This window comes from Dasypus novemcinctus, chromosome 13, assembly GCF_030445035.2.
Source record: "Dasypus novemcinctus isolate mDasNov1 chromosome 13, mDasNov1.1.hap2, whole genome shotgun sequence".
Lineage (NCBI taxonomy): Eukaryota > Metazoa > Chordata > Mammalia > Cingulata > Dasypodidae > Dasypus > Dasypus novemcinctus.
Genome location: NC_080685.1, coordinates 56,884,826 through 56,904,352, shown reverse-complemented (window position 1 = coordinate 56,904,352; position 19,527 = coordinate 56,884,826).

The following is a 19,527-nucleotide window of genomic DNA, read 5'->3' as shown; positions in this document are numbered from 1 at the left end:
AAGCTCTCAGAAGTGGTCTATATATTTATTATCATTAGAACTCATAAGAATTAAACACAAGAGCCAGGTCCAGTGAGAACTAAAATTGGAAATGTGGAGGAGAGAAAATAATTTCCCTAGGTCATGGTCTGAGATGGTCATGGCAACCATCTGAGGCTTCCTAAAGAAAGAAAGAGTACTTCGGTTCTAGTACTCACTGCAGATATTAAGGAGAGATGAGGAATTGGGTGCTGTTACAACCTAAGGAGCAAGTTAGGTATTCATTTTTCTCCTTTATTCACCTGTGAGAAAATACAAACACACAAAAAAGTGGTTCCCTCATTACAAATGCTGTCCTTTCTAGGATATGTACCACACCATCTCACCCATTTTCCAAAAAGTTAATGCAATGTCTAAATTGTGGTTCACCAGTTCCTCTCTTTCAATATTTCTTCTCCCCTTGGACACAGTGATGTGGCGCTCTCCTGATTATATTCTATAACATTGACCATGTCCTGTCCATCACAAGGGAAGAATTTAGGCATTTCCTAAGATTCTGTCATCTGCCTTCCTCCCACGCCTCCCTATTGATCTACCCACTTCAGTGATTTCAACACTCACTTCAATAATGTTGACTGTGGGAAGTGGATTTGGCTCAACTGATAGAGTGTCCACCTACCACATGAGAGGTCCAGGGTTCAAAGCCAGGGCCTCCTGACCCGTGTGGTGAGCTGGCCCATGCGCAGCGCTGATACGCACAAGGAATGCTGTACCACACAGGGGTGACCCCCGCATAGGAGAGCCCCACATGTGAGGAGTGCACCCTGTAAGGAGAGCCGCCCCACATAAAAAAAGTGCAGCCTGCCCAGGAGTGGTGCCACACACACTGAGAGCTAATGCAGCAAGATGAAGCAAGAAAAGAGACACAGATTCCTGGTGCCTCTGACAAGAATGCAAATGGACACAGAAAAACACACAGCGAATAGACACAAAGAGTAGGCAACTGGGGGGGGGGGGCCGGGGGATGGGGAGATAATAAAGAATAAATCTTAAAAAAATAAAAATAAATAATGTTGACTGTGAAATACCTATCTCCAGCCTCATCCACAGTACTGAAATACAGTCAGGAGTTTGTAAATGCTAATCACGTCTACCAAGACATGCTAGCTGGACTTCACATCCAATGCAAGAAAAGTTAACTTCTTCGTGTTGTCCTTTCCCCCGGCCCAACCACCCTTCCCTTCGTGAATTTTCTTTTCTTGTTAGTGAAACTGGTAGGTTCTAATTCAGAGTCACTTAAACATGGAAACTTTGAGCCCTTCCCTCCACCCTAATTTGCATAAATCTGATCCCAGATTTTCATTCTTACTGGCATCTCCCTAGCTTTCACCAGGATTGCATTTGTTTTTTAGCTGCCCTCTTCTCTCTGAGGCCTTTCCACTTCCATTTCATCCTACACTCTGTTGCAGTGAATTATCCTAAAGCATAGCTCAAAAAGACAGCTCCTTGTCATCCAGTAATAAAATGTATGCTCTAGCCAGCTTTAAATGTGATCCCAAGCCACCATTGCTGTCTGTCTGCCTAAGCTCAACCAAACCAAACAGCTCACTGTTCCGAATATATATAGCACTTGCCCTCCCCTAGTCTCTCTTAGTTGTTTCTTCCACCTAAAATGTCCTTTATTCCATATCTGCCTGCTAAAAACCTCCCAACCTTCAAGGGCCCTTGAGCAAGTGCCAAAATCCTCCTCCAGCAAGATTTCCCCTTTCCTCCAAGCTGGCAGTGATCTTGGCCTCCTCTAAGTTCCCATGGCATTGGTTCATCTGTTTTCTGGAACCAATCACAGTTTATATTGTAGTATAATCCTTTGTGTAAATCTTAATATCTGCTACTAGATTATAAACATCTTGAGGGCAGAGGCCATGTGTTATTAATATTTATCCCCATAACATTTTTCACTTATGAGTCTCTCAATGAAACCAGAAGGCAGGAAACAAGAAAAGAGACTAGGAGAAAAGTAAACCTCATTTAATACAAGAATGTTTCTGGTGCAAAAGATACTAGAAAATCAACTTAATGTGCCCAACCATGTATTCCCTATCCTCCCTGCCCCCAACTTAAAAATAAACACATCTAGATCCAGAACGATGACATGATATGCCCAAGGACATACAACCAGTGACATATGAAATATTAGAATTCAGATTGTATGAATCTCAATTCATCCCTGCCATCCTTTTCTGTCCTTCTTTAAATGGACAGTTTTCTTGTTGATAAAGGTTTCCTTGGTAATGTAATTTTATTCTTTTACATATTATTAAGCTTAAAGCATTTGTGCCACACTCCTGGCCCCACATATAATTTTAGCAAAATTATACTTTTTTATAAACCAAAGGACCAAAGACATCAGAGAAACATCTGGTCTGATTCATCAGGGTAGCAGCAACATTTCTATTTATACATGAGCACAGCCCTATCTTTGTAGCTTTCAGCTGTTCTTCATTGCTCAGTATGTTCCCCTTTTCAACCTTGCCTGTCCCTTATCAAGATATTATCCTGCATCCTGACTCTTAAACAAAATGTAAAGCAATAAAAAATATTGTCCCTACTCTCTAAAAGAGATCTGTATTTAAAAAGAACTATTTCCCTACTGTCTAAGCCTCTTTATTGGAGAGAGTAGGACAACAAGCCTCAAGTGGTGGCCATTCATTCCACTGCATTTGGGGTAAAAAGGAGATGGATAAAAACCAAAGCTGTTGGGCAGTGGACTTGGCCCAGTGGATAGGGCGTCCGCCTACCACATGGGAGGTTCATGGTTCAAACCCCAGGCCTCCTTGACCCGTATGGAGCTTGCGCATGAACAGTGCTGATGTGCACAAGGAGTGCCCTGCCACGCAGCAGTGTCCCCCTGCCCCATAAGGAAAGCCGCCCAGTGTGAAAGAATGTGCAGCCTGCCCAAGAATGGGCATACACGGAGAGCTGACACAAGATGACACAACAAAAAGAAATACAGATTCCCAGTGCCACTGATAAGGATAGAAAGCATTCACAGAAGAACACGAAGCAAATGGACACAGAGAGCAGACAACTGGGGCCGGGGGGGTGGTAAGGGGAGAAAAATAAATAAATATTTTTAAAAAATAAATAAATGAAAACCAAAGCTGTGGCATGAGTCAAGTTGGGGAGCAAGTCAGGTAGGAAAGGAAGTGAGTGTTCTAACCAGGGAAACTGAGATGGATATTAAAAACTTGAGCATTAACTCTCCTCAGAGCAACATTTGAGAGTGATTATAAATTAGAAGCCATATGATCTTAGGCTGTCATCAGTACAAATAAAGGCTTAGAGATTTTCTTGGGTTTTGCGAGTATCTTTTTATATCTCGTCCACGTCCCCTAAGAGGCCACTGTTTGTATCAACCAACGCAATATTATCGGGGAAATCAGTGCAACAGGTCAGAAAGACACACAGATCTCCCCCATTCATTTCTTCTCAGCGAAATTCTCCAAAATAATGACCTCAGCTCATTATTCAGCTCCAGGAATTTGAAAGTAATAAAAACACTCAGACGGAATCACAGTGGTCCCTGACATCAGCGCCTAATTAAAACCTTTAAAGTTCCTAAGACTGAGAATAAGTGTTCCCCCATCCTATTCAATTCAAAATAATAAAACAACCAAATTTCAAAGTGTTAGAAAGGGTAACAAATTTTTTATTTTTTTCAGCTATGGCCACTACAAAATTTGTTTTAGAAATAACAAATATCAAACTTGCTTTAACAATGCCCTAAAAACCATATCTTTTGAATAATCCAGCTCTGCCTGCAATTCACAGTACTAATTATCTATTAAGTAACCCAATTTTTGAAGGGAGTAATTGTTATCAAGTTAATTTCTGTGTTCTTATAATAAATATAGAAACATCAAGTTACTTCACCCTAGCCAAAGAAAATGAAAACTTCCTTAGCTCTGTTATTAAGGATTGTAATAGATTGAATTATGCACCCAAAATTAGACATGTTCTTAATCTTAATCCACATGTATGTGGGTATGAGCCCATTGTAAACAGGATCTCTTAAAGATGTTTTATTTAGTTAAGGCGTGGCCCGACTGAATGAGGTTGGATCTTAATCCATATTACTGGGGTCTTTTATAAGTAGAAGAAATTCAAACATAGATAAGAAAGCCATTGGGGGGGGGGGGGGGAGCCAGAAGCCAGAAGTCAACCAGAAACCAGAACCTGGAAGAGAAAGGAGAGGACATTGCCATGTGCATAGCCATGTAACAGGAAAGACAAGGAACCCCAGGACTGCCAGCACCAGAATACCACAATCTTTGGGGAGAAAACCTTGCCTTGCTGACACCTTGATTTTGGACTTCTCTTATCTCAAAACCATAAGCCAATAAATTCCATACATTGTATGGTATTTGTCATAGAAGCCTGAAAAACTAAGGCATGAGACCTCAAAAGATGCTGTAAAAAATAGGGCCAAATGATTCTAGAGGAGAATTTTTAAAATGATTTGACTGTTCTCATATTACTCTATGAGCAATAGTATCATAATTTACCAACATATACAGGCTAAACTGGCCCATTTTATTTTGACTCTTGTAAAATAAAGCTGTTAAGACAATTATAATAGCAAGAGCCCATTTAAGATAAGAAATATCTAAAATACTTCCCTTGTAAACTGTTATCTAAATATAGATGAAGATGGTCATAACAACTCTTTAAACATTTCCCCATTATTAATAACCATTAATTGCAGTATTGAGAAAAAGAAACCTGAGAGGTTTTTTTGGCTGTTGTCCCATCAGCTTATAACAGAACATCTTTAGCAGAATAAAGAGGAGTTCGAAAGTGGGATTTTGGAATTTAAGATTGCTTAGATGTCATGTCTGCATGCTGAAAAGATACATAATGTAGCTGAAGGAGAAAGTCACTAGAGTTAAGGAGGTACAAAAATTAGGAAGCTAAGTTATTGAATGAGGATGATAGTACAGTTAGGATATAGAAAACAATTAGGAATTAAGTCCCAAAGTCTTTGGGGAATGAAGGAAGTGACCAGGAAGTTGGTTAGTGGCAGGAAAGAGGAGTTTAGAGGGAACCCATATGAAAAGATTGAGCTTTGTCATGAGATTGAAGAGTAATGGTCTAGATATAGCTATAGGAAATCAGTCAAATGTAAACCCCTGCATCCCAACCTCCTCTACAGGACATCAGAGCAAAGGGTAAAAGAAATTGAGCAGCCTCAATTAGAGAAATTTGCAGGGCAAATCATGGACTTAAGGAGAGCCCCTAGATTCAAGATAAGAAAGTGGAGTATATACTTCCAAGAAAAAAATATTAAGAACGTAGAGTGTTTTATTTATAATGGAATGATGGTTTGAGTTAGTTCAGTAGGAAAGATGACTAAGAGGAGAGAAAGTGCTGAACTGTTAAAAGAATGAGGGTGAAAAAGAGGATAGGTCACTGGAAACATTTCCCTTTTGATCAGTGGTGCGACATTATAGGGATAAGAGAGACAGGCTTTCAATATACTAACTCTGGTACATGTTTTTTGGTATCAGAATTGGATGAAGGTTTTCTCAAAATGAAGAGATGTGATGAGGACTGCCACAAAGTTTCTGGAGAGAGAACATAAGGATGTTCTTCTTAGCCAAGGTGCCTCTCTGTGCTTGGAGTAGTAGCAAGAACTCTAATTAGTATGAGGGCCCTTTCAAAGTCTATGACTCAACAGAAAGATCATTTTTCCATTTCATTGAAAACTTGAATCCTTCATTGTATTTTAGTCGATCAGTCCATCCTAGATTCTCTTAGTTCCATGCTCTTCCTAGGTTGATCATCTGAAATATTCTTATACCAGTCTCTTCCATTCTCTGCCAGCCTATCTTACCACATCAACTTGAATCATTCTCATAGTCAGCTTTTTCTGCCTCTCCTCTCAAATGCTAAGGACTGGAGAAATCACATCATCTAGAGTTTTGTGCTTCTACATATTCAAGCTTAGTTGGGTATTTAGACTCCATCAATCGCTTAGCTTGTCTTAGATCAATTCCCTCTTCCATTCTCCTCCGTGAATATATCTAATCTTCGTCACATTCCTGAAGTCCTAGTCAATTCCCCACTCTCATTTTCAAATGTCTTTGCCTCCTATTTCAAGGAGAAAAATTGAGGCTAACAGCCTAAAATCTCCTTCAACATCCCCATTCTACTACCCTCTTTTCCACCAACATCAGAGGATGAGTGATTCTTCCTCTTTTTTGAAGGCCAAACTTTCCCACGTCTTTCAGGACTTGAACACTTATTTTCTCTCCTTCTTTCAATTATTTTATCTCTTTCTTCCTTTAACCTGGGCTCCTTCTCTTGATTTATGTGTTCATCTCATCCATCAACTAAAAAACCCTAAACTGATAAGTACACTGATATCTCCAACTTACCTTGAAATGCATCCAAAAATTAAGATGGATTGAAAGATGGATACATGAATATGTGATAAGCCAAATATAACAAAATACTATTTGTAGAACCTAGGTGGTGGGTATATGGTGCACAATTCATTCAACTTTTCTGTATGATAAAAAATAGTCATAAAAGGGGAACAAATGTGTCTCAAGCAGTTGAGCACCTGCCTCTCAATTGGCAGGTCCCAGGTTTGGTACCTGGTGCCTCCTGAAAATACAAAAACAAACAACAAGCAAAACAAATGATAAAACTAACTCAGGGGGAAACAGATGTGTCTCAAGTGATTGGGCTCCTATCCACCATATATGAGGTCCAGAGTTTGATTCCTGGGACCTCCTGGTGAAGGCAAGCTGGCCCACATGGCAAGATGACACAACAACAAAAAAAAGACACAGAGGAGAGACAATAAGAGACACAGCAGGCCAGGGAGCAGAGGTGACGCAATAGATTGACGCCTCTCTCCCACTCTGGAAGGTCCCAAAATTGGTACCTGGTGTCACCTAAAGAGAAGACAAGCAGACATAGAAGAACACACAGAGAATGGACACAGAGAGCAGATGGTAAGCACACAAAAAAACAATGGTGTAGTGGGGAGGGGATGGGAGAAATAAATATTTTTTTAAAATAAAATAAAAACAACTCAGGGAAACCAATGTGGCTCAGTAGTTGAGCACCGGTCCCAGGTTCAATCCCCAGGCCACAGTACCTAAAAAAAAAAGTTATAATAAAAATGTTTCAGAGGAAGGGGGATGGGAGTACTATCAACACAGCATCTCCTTTAGGTCATGGTCCAATTTCTCTTCCTTTCCTTATCTCAACCTCTTGAAAGAGAAGACTTTACCTACTATCTCCACCACCTCCTTACCTCCCAGTCACTATTTTTTCTTCAGATCTTTCCAAAGAGATAAAATGTTATAAATGCATTGAAGTCCCTTTTATAACTCATCCAATTCCCTTTTTCTGCCAGTTACCAAGATGTTACCACTATTCTAAAGTTGGTGTGTATCCTATTCATACATGTGCATCAAAATATTTAAACTGTATATAAATACAAATCTTTGATGTTTTTTTCCTTTTGAATTTTAGTTGTATATCTTTAAAAATTTACATATACATAATATATTCTAGAATTTACCTTTTGCATTTAGTATCACATTTTCAAGATTTATCTATATTGCTACTATTGGTTCTAGTTCATTCATTTTAACTGCTGTATAGTATTGTACAGTCTTCTGTTTACAAATTCCACTATTAATGGTTGTTTCCAGTTTTTCACTATTGTAAACAATGAAGCAGTGGCAATTCTTAGTCACATTACATGTGTTTCTCTAGATATAGGTCCAGAAATTGAATTACTAGGTAGTAGGGTATGCACATATTCAACTCCCCAAAATACTGACAAATTATTCTCCAAAGTGGTTGTACCAACTTACTTTTCCATCAGGAGAGTTAGAGAGTTTCATATCTGTACATCCTTGCCAATATTTAGCATTATCAGACTTTTTATTCTGCCATTCACACTAGAAGTGAAAAACTATTCAATTTTTAAATTTGCACTTTCCTGTTTATTAGAGAGATTAAGCAACTATTTATATCCTATTGACAATTTTACTTCTTTGAATTTTAATTTATTATCCTTTCTGTTAATGGCTTAAGCTTTTCATGTCTTAAAAAAGCATTATTCCAAAATAGTAAATATATCCTCCTCTAGATTTCCTGAGAGTTTTATTATTTTGCCTGTCACATTGAAGTCTTTAACTCATCTGATATTTATGTGTACAGTGGGAAGTGAAGATCTAATTTTCCCCATATGGATAGCTAATTGACTCAGCACCATTTATTGAAGAGTCCAGATTCGTTCTCCCCTACCCCCACACAGTTTTACTTTCACTTCTCTCATATACCAAACTCTCATAGGTTCATATGTGTTGCTCTGTTTCTTGGTGCTTGCTTCAGTTTGCCAAAGGGCTGCCTATGCAAAAGTAACAGAAATCTGTTGGCTTTTACAAAGGGGATTTATTTGGGGTAAAAGTTTATAGTTCCAAGGCTATAAAAAATTCAAACAGGCACCATCAGAGATGCTTTCTCACCAAAGTCAACAATTATTGATCCAGGCATGTTGCCATGTGGTGAAGCAAGATGACCACAGATCTCTGCCCAGGTTTCAGCCTTCTTCTCTGGGCTCAACTTTATCTCTTGAGTTGTTCTGTGGGCCCAGCCTCTCGGATCCTCCTTAAGTGATCCTGTAGTCCTCTCTCTCCTGGCATAGGGCTTGATTTGTTCTGGGCCTCCTATATCAATCTCAGCTGATCAGCTCTCTTCCCAAGTTCAGCTGTAAGTTATCAGACAAATGGATCATCTCTCCCACGTGCCTCAGCTGTTTGAGCCTCTCCTTTCTGTCACGTGGCAGAATCAAAAATGGCAGAGCTCTCTCTTCCTGTGTCTGTCTGAGTCGTTCTCTGTATTTCCAATTATATCAGACCTGGCAAGGGGGCTGAGACTCAACCTCAGTCATGCCTCACTGACATAGTCCAGTAAAAAAGTCCTACAGCAATGTTAACAATAATCTAATCAAAGGACCCTCAACTGAATTTAATGCAATCAAAGAGTATTACACCGAGAGGAATAGATTAGTTTACAAATATAATCGTTCTTTTTTTGGGGATTCATAAAATAATCTCAAACTGCCACAGTGCTCCATCTTTATTCATTGGTCTGTCTATTTACAAACTGATATTGCACTGTGATACCTCCTCCCCATTCTTATTTTCCTTTTTCAAAATTGCCTTGCCTATTCCTGGCCCTGAATTCTTCGATAGGCAGTTTAGAATCATCTGGTCGAATTCCAGAAAGCACCTTTTTAAATTTTGATTGTAATATATTAAATTTATATATAATTGAAGAGAATTACCATCTCATAATATTGAGTTGTCCCTTCATGAACATGGTATATCTCTCCAGTTATTTAGATCCTATTTTATATCCACCAATAAAATTTTATAATTTTTTCATTAAGATCTTAGAAATTTTTATTAGATTTATGGGTGCATAATGACTTTTGTTGCTACTGTAATTTAGGTATTATTATATTTTATAATTGGGTATTGATTTTTGAACATTGATTTTGCATCCATCTTGATGAACTCATTTTAGGTACTAATAGAATGTCAAGTCATGAATATTCTGTGTAGATTATCATATTACTTCCAAATAACAGTTATTTTATTTCTTTCTTTCTAGTCCCTATAGTTTTTTGTGTGTCTCATTAAATTGGCTAGATCCTTCAAGACAATGTGGAATCGACATAACAGACATCTATGTCTGGTTTCTGACTTTAAAGGGAATGTTTCTAATGTTTCACCATTAAATATGATGTGTGCTGTATGTTTTTGTTATTAGAATGTTCTGATCTATTTTTAGTTTTCTATGAAGGATATTTTAAAATCATGAAGTGAGTGTTTTATTAAATGCTTTGTAAAAAAAAATTTAACTCCCCCCACCCTGAGATGGCTCCTCTGTCTGTCTCCTCATTATCTGCTCATCTTCTTTAGGAGTCACTGGGAACCAAACTGGGACCTCCCACGTGGGAGGTGGGTGCCCAACATCTTGAGCCACGTCCGTTCCCTAAATGCTTTTAAAAATGTATTGAGGAAAACGGATGTGATAGGGCCTCTGCCTACCACATGGGAGAACCCAGGTTCAATCCCTGGGGCCTCCTGGTGAAAAGAAGAAGAGAAAGCCCTATGCAGCAAGCCAAGTGCCATATAGCAAGCCGAGTGCCCATGTGAGTGCCCACGTGGTGAGCTGAGTGCCTGCGTGTGAGCCAAGTGTCCATGCAAGTGCCAGTGTGGGGAGCTGAGTGCCTATGCAGTGAGCTGAGTGCCCACATGAGTGCCTGCATGTTGAGCCAAGTGCCCACACGAGTGCCCATAGTGAGCCAGTGCCACACTGTGAGCCAGTGCCCATGCAAGTGAGTCATGCAGCAAGATGATGACCTAACAAAAGAGAGACAAACCAGAGAGTCGATGTGAAACACAGCAGAGACCAGGAACTAAGGTGGTACAGCTGACAGGGAACCTCTCTTCACATCAGAAGTCCCCAGGGTCAAATCCTAGTAAATCCTAGAGGAGAAAAAAATGAGAAGAGAAGACAAAGAAAAGAGTGAGAAATAGATACAGACAATCACACAGCAAATGGTCACAGACAGCAAAAACAGGAGAGCAGGGGAGGGGTGCAGAAGGGGGAAAATAAATAAATAAATAAATCTTTGTAAAAATGTATTGAGGACTCAGGGGAGCTGATGTGGCTCAGTTGTTGAGCATAAGCTCCCCACTTACAAGGTCCTGGGTTCAATCCCCAGTCCCAGTACCTTACAAAAAATTTATTGGGGTAATCATCCCTTAATTAGATAAGAGAGGGAAGTCATTAATAGATTTCTGAAAATTAAATATCATTCCATCTCTGGGAGTAAATTCTCCTTAGTTATATTGTACTTTCAATGAACTGCAAGTATTTTATTTAGTTGTATAGCTATATTTATAAATAAGACTGGTCAATAATTCTCCCCCCCCAACCTGGTATCTCTCAAGATATTTTTCAAAACATATAATTCTTTATCTTAAAAAAATTCTTGTGCCAGATTGAAAAATAATTTTTCTTTCTTCCATTGTATATATAAATATATATATATATTAAGATTTATTTTATTTATCTATTCCCCTCCTCCCATTGTTTGCACTTGCTCTCTGCTCTCTGTGTCATTGTGTGCTTTCTGTGTCTGCTCATCTTCTCTTTAGGAGGCACTGGGACCCAAATCTAGGAACTCCCATGTGGGAGAGAGGCACTTAATTGCTTGAGCCACCTCTGCTCCCTGCTTTGTTGTGCCTCTTATTGTGTTTCCCCTTTGTATCTCCTTGTTGCATCTGCTCTCCACATCAGCCCATTGCATCAGCTCACTGTCTTGCTCATCTTCTTCAGAAGGACCTGAAAACTGAACTCAGGACCTCCCATGTGTTTGGCAACAGTTCAGTCACTTGAGCCACATCCACTTCCTTCTATTATATTTTTAATTACAACATACATATTTATATTTCAGGTAACTATTTGATAGATTTGATATTGTTCATTTCAATCTATGTGATTTATTCCTTTTGAATTTTTTGCTTTTTCATAAATTCTTATGTGAAAAACACCCTTAGTTATTGGTAATGATTGGTAAACCAGGTAGATACTGACAAATGTGTATATCACCATTCCAATGTACAGGTTGAGACAATTAAACCAAGTAGTAGTCTTTAAAGAATTGTTTGAACTGGATCTCAAAATCTTCTTGACATAAAACTATATAGAAACAGTCTTCAGATTTGATGCATGTATATGTAGCCAATACGGATGGGCTATTTCTGAAAATAGCAAATAATGATGATTCCTAAATTTCTGAATCCAAAAGGGATTTTCCCTATTGGAAGGGTTGAATGCATTCTTTTCAGCAAATATTTGTCAAGTGCCTACTCTGGGTCAGACACATGCTAAGCCCTGGGTTCTGAGTAAAGAGAATAGTTGAGAAGACCAGACTGTGGCTAGACTGAACAAAGACTTAAAAGATGATCTTAAAAATGCTCAAGGAGATCAGGAAAACAATGAAAGAGCAATATGAGAATCTTATTAAAGACGTAAAAATTTTAAAAAGGAAGCAAACAGAATTACTATTTCCCAGAAGTGTTTCAGCAGCAGATTAGAGATGCCAGAAAAAAAAAATCCATCAACTTGAAGGCAAGACAATTGAAATGAATAATGCTGTGGAGAAAAAAGAAAAAAAATTAAAAACCAAAATAACTGTGATGATTAGGTTCACGTGTCATATTGACCAGGTGATAGTGTCCAGTTGTTTGGTTAGGCAAGCAGTGGCCTGATGTTTACCGTAAGGATATTTCATGGACTTAAATCATCATTAAGTCAATTACATTTACAGCTGATTATATCTAAAATTAACTGAGGGGGAAGTGGACTTGGCCCAGTGGTTAGGGTGTCCGTCTACCACATGGGAGGTCTGTGGTTCAAACCTCAGGCCTCCTTGACCCGTGAGGACCTGGCCCATGTGCAGTGCTGATGCGCACAAGAAGTGCTGTGCCACGCAGGGGTGTCCCCCGCGTAGGGGAGCCCCATGCGCAAGAAGCGCGCCCCATAAGGAGAGCTGCCCAGCATGAAAGAAAGTGCAGCCTGCCCAGGAATGGTGCCACACACATGGAGAGCTGACACAACAAGATGACACAACAAAAAGAGACACAGATTCTCATGCCACTGACAACAACAGAAGCGGACAAAGATGAACACGCAGCAAAATGGACACAGAGAACAGACAACTGAGGGGGAGGGGAGGGGAGGGGAGAGAAATAAATAAAAAATAAATCTTTAAAAAAAAGAAGTCATCATTTAAAAAATTAATTAATTAAATAAAATCAGCTGAGGAGCTTGCCTTTGGCAATGGACACCTCATCCAATCAGATGAAGGCTATAAAAGGAGAAGTGATGATTTCAGCAGTCAGAATAGAGGATTTCCATCTCTATTACAGTTAGTCATTTTCTCCTTGAGAATTCATGAAGGACCTTCATCTAAGTTCCCAGCTTGCAACCTGGTCTACAGAATTTGGACTTGCCCATCTCCACAGTCACATGAGATAATTTTTATAAGAATATCATAATATTTACAAGTATTTCCTTTTGTTTCTGTTTTCCTAGAGAATCCTGACTAATGCAGCCTTGGGGTACCAGGAATGAATCTTGAGAATCTTAAGACTGAAATTTCTCAATTGATTCTCGGGTTTGGGGAATTGGCTCTCTACTCTGATTAGATTCAAAGGCACTAATGTCTATTCCCAATAATCAAGTTGGCACTGAGTCCATGGCATAAGTTGGCAATAGAGATATGCAAAATATCACAACTGGATAATGCTACTCAAATGCTAATAAGAGACAAAGTTCTGGGTGAGAGTGTTTTTGACATCTTAATGGAGTTTTGTGGTACTAAAAGGTATAATGATGTTGGTTGGTTGTTCCTAAATAGGCAGGATACAGTTATAAAAGAAAGAGATTAGCTGAAGCCTCCAAATTTGCAAGGTAAGCAACACATGAAAGATGTGAAAGTTTGTATGGGTGCCCTCAAAGAAAATCTTATTTCATGTAGCTGCAGATTTTAGATTTCTGAAAACCAGACCCAGAGTCACATAGTAAGTGGCTGAATTACAATTTAAACTGAATTTCCAACCTTCCAGATGCCTGCTGTTAAAGCAAGGGTAATGTTGGGTATATGGGAATTTCCCCATATTCGGTACATGACTTTTCTGTTACCTAAAACTTCTTTAAGGACACGATGAAAAAAGTAAGACACTGGGGCAATAAATGGAGGAAAAGACCACTATACATATAGGACAAGAGTTCTTACAGTGATGGAAGCAAATGTCAAAAACATTTTTAGTATTTTTTCATTAATTTTTATTATCCCAAATTTTAATTTTTAAATTGTATTTCTTATTTTTAAAACTATCATTATTATTTCATTTTCTTATTCATTGTATTTGGCTATTTTATTGACTTCATTAAAAAATTTTTTTTTCATTTATTGAAATTGGTTTCATTTTTGAATAAGTGTTGGATCACAGAAGAATTACAATTGTGGCAGGGGAGGGTCATTGGTGCAGGGTGTCAGTGATGGGGGATACATGGGAGGAAGCTCACCTGGGCATATATATAAGGCATATAAATGTGTCCAAATGTTCATGGGATATCATTATAGTGAGTGGAGAATCACACAATAACCAAAGGAATATCAAATTCTCATCCTGGGGAGCTCTGCCAGATTCTCTAATGGATCAGCAAGAATCCCCTGAGTACAAGGGCAATGACTAGTGAAGGAGGATGGTCCATTAATGGGCCCTTGATATTGATGTCTGTGCATATGAACCTTTACTCTTGAAATTTAAACTTAGCCTACTTTGATAGGGTGCCTAAGAGTTGCCTCCTGGGAACCTCCTTGTTGCTCAAATGTGGCCTCTCTCTAAGCCAAACTCAGCATATAAACACATTACTTTCCCTGTAGTGTGGGACATGACTCTCAGGGATGAGCCTCCCTGGAACAGAGGGATTACTACCAAGCAGCAACTAGCAATGCAACTGGAAAAAGACCTTGACCAAAAGGGGGGAAAGGTAAAGGCAAATGAGTTTATATGGCTAAGAGACTTCAAAGTGAGTCAGGAGGTCATTCCAGAGGTTACGCTTATGCACATCGCAGCAGGATCTCATTGATTGCCAAAGTAGATACTATCTGAAATAGCAGGGCTCCTGAGGGCTCTGGAGATAACCAGACATTATAGTCATAGCAGATAGCTCAAGAGTTTGATGCCTTGCCAGGGGGCCCTCCTTTTGAATTTATGCTCCCCAGTGTGACAGAGTTGGATTCAGTTGTGGTTTCCCTACACATGGTTCTTCTATCCTTCTATTTGAACCTACAATTAGTACTAGAAATGGTATGTGTGCATACAAAAGACTTAAATCTTTGGACTGTCCATGTGCCAGCTAGGCCCTGAATCTCAATAGAGTTGCCAACACCTACCCTCCAGTTCATTCACTTCATTGGTCTCATCCAGGACAACTAACAAAGAGGTGATGATGGACAACTACCACACCAAGGAACCAAGAGAGCCTACAACTGCAAGCAAGAGAATCCCATCCATCGGCCCCATGGGATTGCAGCCCCCTCTCAATTAGAGATGCAGTGGATGTCACCATTCCAGAATCCTCAGGATTGGGGAATGAACTATGGACTAAAGCAAACTATTAGTATTCTACTGTAGATTTATTATGATTCTAGCAATGAAGGTAATTATATCATTGATGTGGCAGCATTGGCCACTGGAGATTCTGAGGGCAGGGAGAGGGAAAAACAGGTGTAATACAGAGGCATTTTCAGGACTAAGGAATTGTCCTAAATGACATTGCAATGACAGATGCAGACCATTATATATCTTGCCATAACCTACAGAATTGGGTGCGAGAGAGTATAAACTACAATGTAACTTTAATCCATGCTCAGGGGCAATGCTCCAGAAAGTGTTCATCAATTGCAATAAATGTACATTACTAATGAAGGTGTTATTAATTTGGGAAAATGTGGGAGGTGTGGGAAGTGAGACCTATGGAATTCCCTTATATTTTTTAGATTTGTATAATCTAGTATCTTTTAAAAAAATAGAAAGAAAGAAGGAGAGAAAGCGAGGAAAGAGAGAAAGAAAGAGAAGAAAGAAAGAAAGAGAGAAAGAAAGGAAGGAGGGAAGGGAGGGAGGGAGGGAGGGAGGAAGGGAGGAAGGAAGGAAGGAAGGAAGGAAGGAAGGAAGGAAGGGCATTTCTTGGAAAGGAATGGGATCCTGAAAATTGGAATAGGGTCATGTGAGTTGATGATGATGAGAGTGGAGACAGTGAAACCCTAAAATCTGCTAGTCTTTGCCAGATAAACCTGTAATATTCTGCCTAGAGGTAACTGCCATCCAACATCCACATGAAGAGATTAACCGTATGTATTGTACCTGATAAACCTGTAACAACTGCCCCTAGGCAAACAGCCTCACTTCTCTGTCTGAAGAGATTAATCCTGATTCACCAGATGAAGCTGCCAAGGAGTGCCCTGAGGTAACTGGCTTGCAAGACACTTCTAATTCTTCTCATGACCCACTCCTACCACCAATCTTTTTTTCAGACCTATAACTAGAGTGAAGTCCCAACAAGCCCTGGAAGGTGAGGTGTGACTCATGAGGAAGTATGCTATAATCCAAAAGAACTACATGAGTTTTCCAATATATATAGATAGAAATCAAGGAATTACGTGTGGGAATGGATATTAAAGTTGGGGATAATTGTAGAAAGAATATAAAGTGGGATAAGGCTGAATTTATTTATATGGACCACTAAGCAGAGATTCTGGACCACTAAGCAGAGATTCAATATTGTAGTTCAAGTGGGTAGAAAGAGCACTAATAGCTTGTTTGTGTGATTAACTGATTTTGGACTAAAAGATGACCTGTATTACCTGAGCTTGAAATGCCAGCACATCCCTGGTATAATGTTGATGAGGGGATTCAGAGGCTTAGAGAGATTGCAATGTTAGAGTGGAGTTATGCAGGAACTGTTTACCCACCTCAAGAATGTCCAGAGGACACATCTTTCACCAACTCCTCCCTGAAGAACTCTGTGGTTGCTTTTCTCTGTATGTCAGATATTACTGTGGGAATGCTATCACTAAACTTGGATCCTTAAACACAAGGGGCATGATCAGATCCTGGGTTGTCAGAAGCCAAGTGGAAGCACTTAATGGCCAAAGGCAAGGGTGGGCATGGCTACCATAATGGACAGCAGACTCAAAGCTGCAATGAAAATAGTCTGACTCACAGAGACCTGTGGCATTAGCTAGTAGATCATGGGGTACCTAGAAGTGTAATAGATGAGTAGTCTACTAAGCTCTTACTTGATCTGTATAAGCAGAAGAGTTCTAGGTCAAGTGAACAAAAGTCTAACTCAAGTTACAAAAATAGAGTCATGTCTTCTTAATCAATTACCAGACTTGACAATTTACAGACCCAGAGCCCCTTGAATGAGGAGAAGGCCTACCCCTTGGGAAAGGACCCTGTTACGCTGTCAAAAAATTTATACTGTTAATTTTCCTCCACATCTTCCCCAAAGAGACCTGTGACCTTTTACCAGAGAAACTGTTTGGGGAAAAGGAAATGACCAGACATTTCAGGGTTGTTTGTGACTGGCTCAGAGGTGACATTAATTCCAGGAGACCCAGAACGTCACTGTGGTCCACCAGTCAGAGTAGAGTCTTATGCAGCTCAAGTCATCAACAGAGTTTTAGCTCGAGTCTGTCTCACAGTGGATCCAGTGGCTCCCTGGAACCATTCTGTGGTTATTTCCCCAGTTCCAGGATGCATAACTGGAATAGATGCACTCAGAAACTGGCAGATCTCCACATTGGTTCCCTGACTTGTGGAGTTAGGGCTATTAAAGTAGGAAATGACAAGTGGAAGCCATTAGAACTGCCCCTACTTTGCAAAATAGTAAATTAAAAGCAGTACCAGATCCCTGAAGGAATTGCAGAGATTAGTGCCACCATCAAGAACCCGAAGGATGAAGAGGTGGTGATTCCCACCACATCCCTTTCAACTCTCCTATTTGGCCTGTGCAGAAAACAAATGGATCCTGCAGGATGACAATGGATTATCATAAACTTAACCAGATGGTGACTCCAATTGCATTTGCTGTTACAGGTATGGTATCATTGCTTGAGCAAATCAGCACATCCCCTGATACCTAGTATGCAGCTAATGATCTGGCAAATGCTTTTTTTTTTTTCAATTGCTATCAGTGTAGTCCACCAGAAACAGTTTGCTTTCTGCTGACAAGGCAGGCAATACACCTTCATCGTCCTACCCCATGGGTGTATCAGCTCACCATGCATATATCATAATCTTGTCTGCAGGGAACTTAATCATCTTTCTCTCCCACAAGACATCACACCGGCCCATTATATTGATGCTATCCTGTTGATTGGACCTAGTGAGCAGGAAGAAGCAACTACGCTAGACTATTGGTAAGGCATTTGCCTGTCAGAGTCTGGGAGATACATACAACAAAAATACAGGGGTCTTTCACCACAGTGAAATTTCTAGTGTCCAGTATTGTGGGGCATGTCAAAATAGCCCTTCTAAGGTAAACGATAAGCTGCTACGTCTGGCCTGTTCTATGACCAAAATAGAGATGCAACACCTAGCTGGCCTCTTTGGATTTTGGAGACAACATATTCCTTGTTTGGGTATGCAACTCTAGCCCATTTATCAAGTGACTATAAAATTACTAGTTTTGAGTGAGGGCCTCAACAAGAGGAGCCTCTGCAACATGTCCGGGAAAGTTGCACTGCCACTTGGGCTATATGATCCAGCAGATCCAATGGCGCTGGAAGTGTCAGTGACAAATAGAGATGCTGTCTGGAGCAACTGGCAGGCTGCTATAGGAGAATCACAGTATAGATCCTTAGGATATTGGAGCAAAGTCCTGCCATTCTCTGCAGATAACTCCTCTCCTTTTGAGAAACAGCTTTTGGTGTGCTACTGGGCCTTGGTAGAGACCAAATGCTTAACCAAGGCCACCAAGTTACTATGATACCTAAGTTGCCTATCATGAGCTGGGTGTGGTCTGACCCACTGTATTGTCAGACAAAGGGGTGCTGATGCAAAGTACCAGAACTCTGTTGGCTTCTAGAAGTTGTGTTTATTTGGGGTAGAAGCTTACAGTCACAAAACCCTAAAGAGTCCAACTCAAGGTACTGTAAGAGGTACTTTCTTACCCAAAGTCTTTTACCACATGTTGACTCAAGATGGCGGGCAATGTCTATGAGGATTCAGCCTTCCCCTTTCCTCTTATGGCTCCAAGGTCCAGCTTCGTCCAGTCTCAGCTGTAGGCTTGCATAAGGCTCATCTCTCTTCCCGGGGCTCATTTCTTTCTGGGCTCAGCTGCTCTGGTCTCTTCACAAGGTCAGCTGTAAGCTATCAGGTTCATCTCTCTTCCTGGGGCTGCAGGATCCTCTGTGTATCTTCTCTATGTCTAATGAGCTGTCTCTATTCCTGTGTGTCTTTTCTTTGTGAGTGTCCACCAAGGGGACAGGGACTCAACAACCTAATGAAGTGGTCAAATCAAAGACCTAATCTTAATTTAATCAAGTGAAAGTGAAACCTCTGAATTTAATCAAAGGGTATCATTCCCCCAGAAACAGACCAGGTTACAAACATAATCAATTATCTTTTTTGGAATTCATCAATAATATCAAACTGCTACACCCATCTAGTCATAAAGTTGGGCGTGCACAGCAGCACTCCATCATAAAATGAAAGTGGCATATACGAGATAGAGCTCAAGCAGGTCCTGAAGGCACAAGTAAGTTACATGAGGAAATGGCCCAAATGCCCATGGTCCCCACTCCTGCTACATTACCTTTTCTAATAGACTTCATGACTAATACAATAGCCTAAGACACCTCTGGGA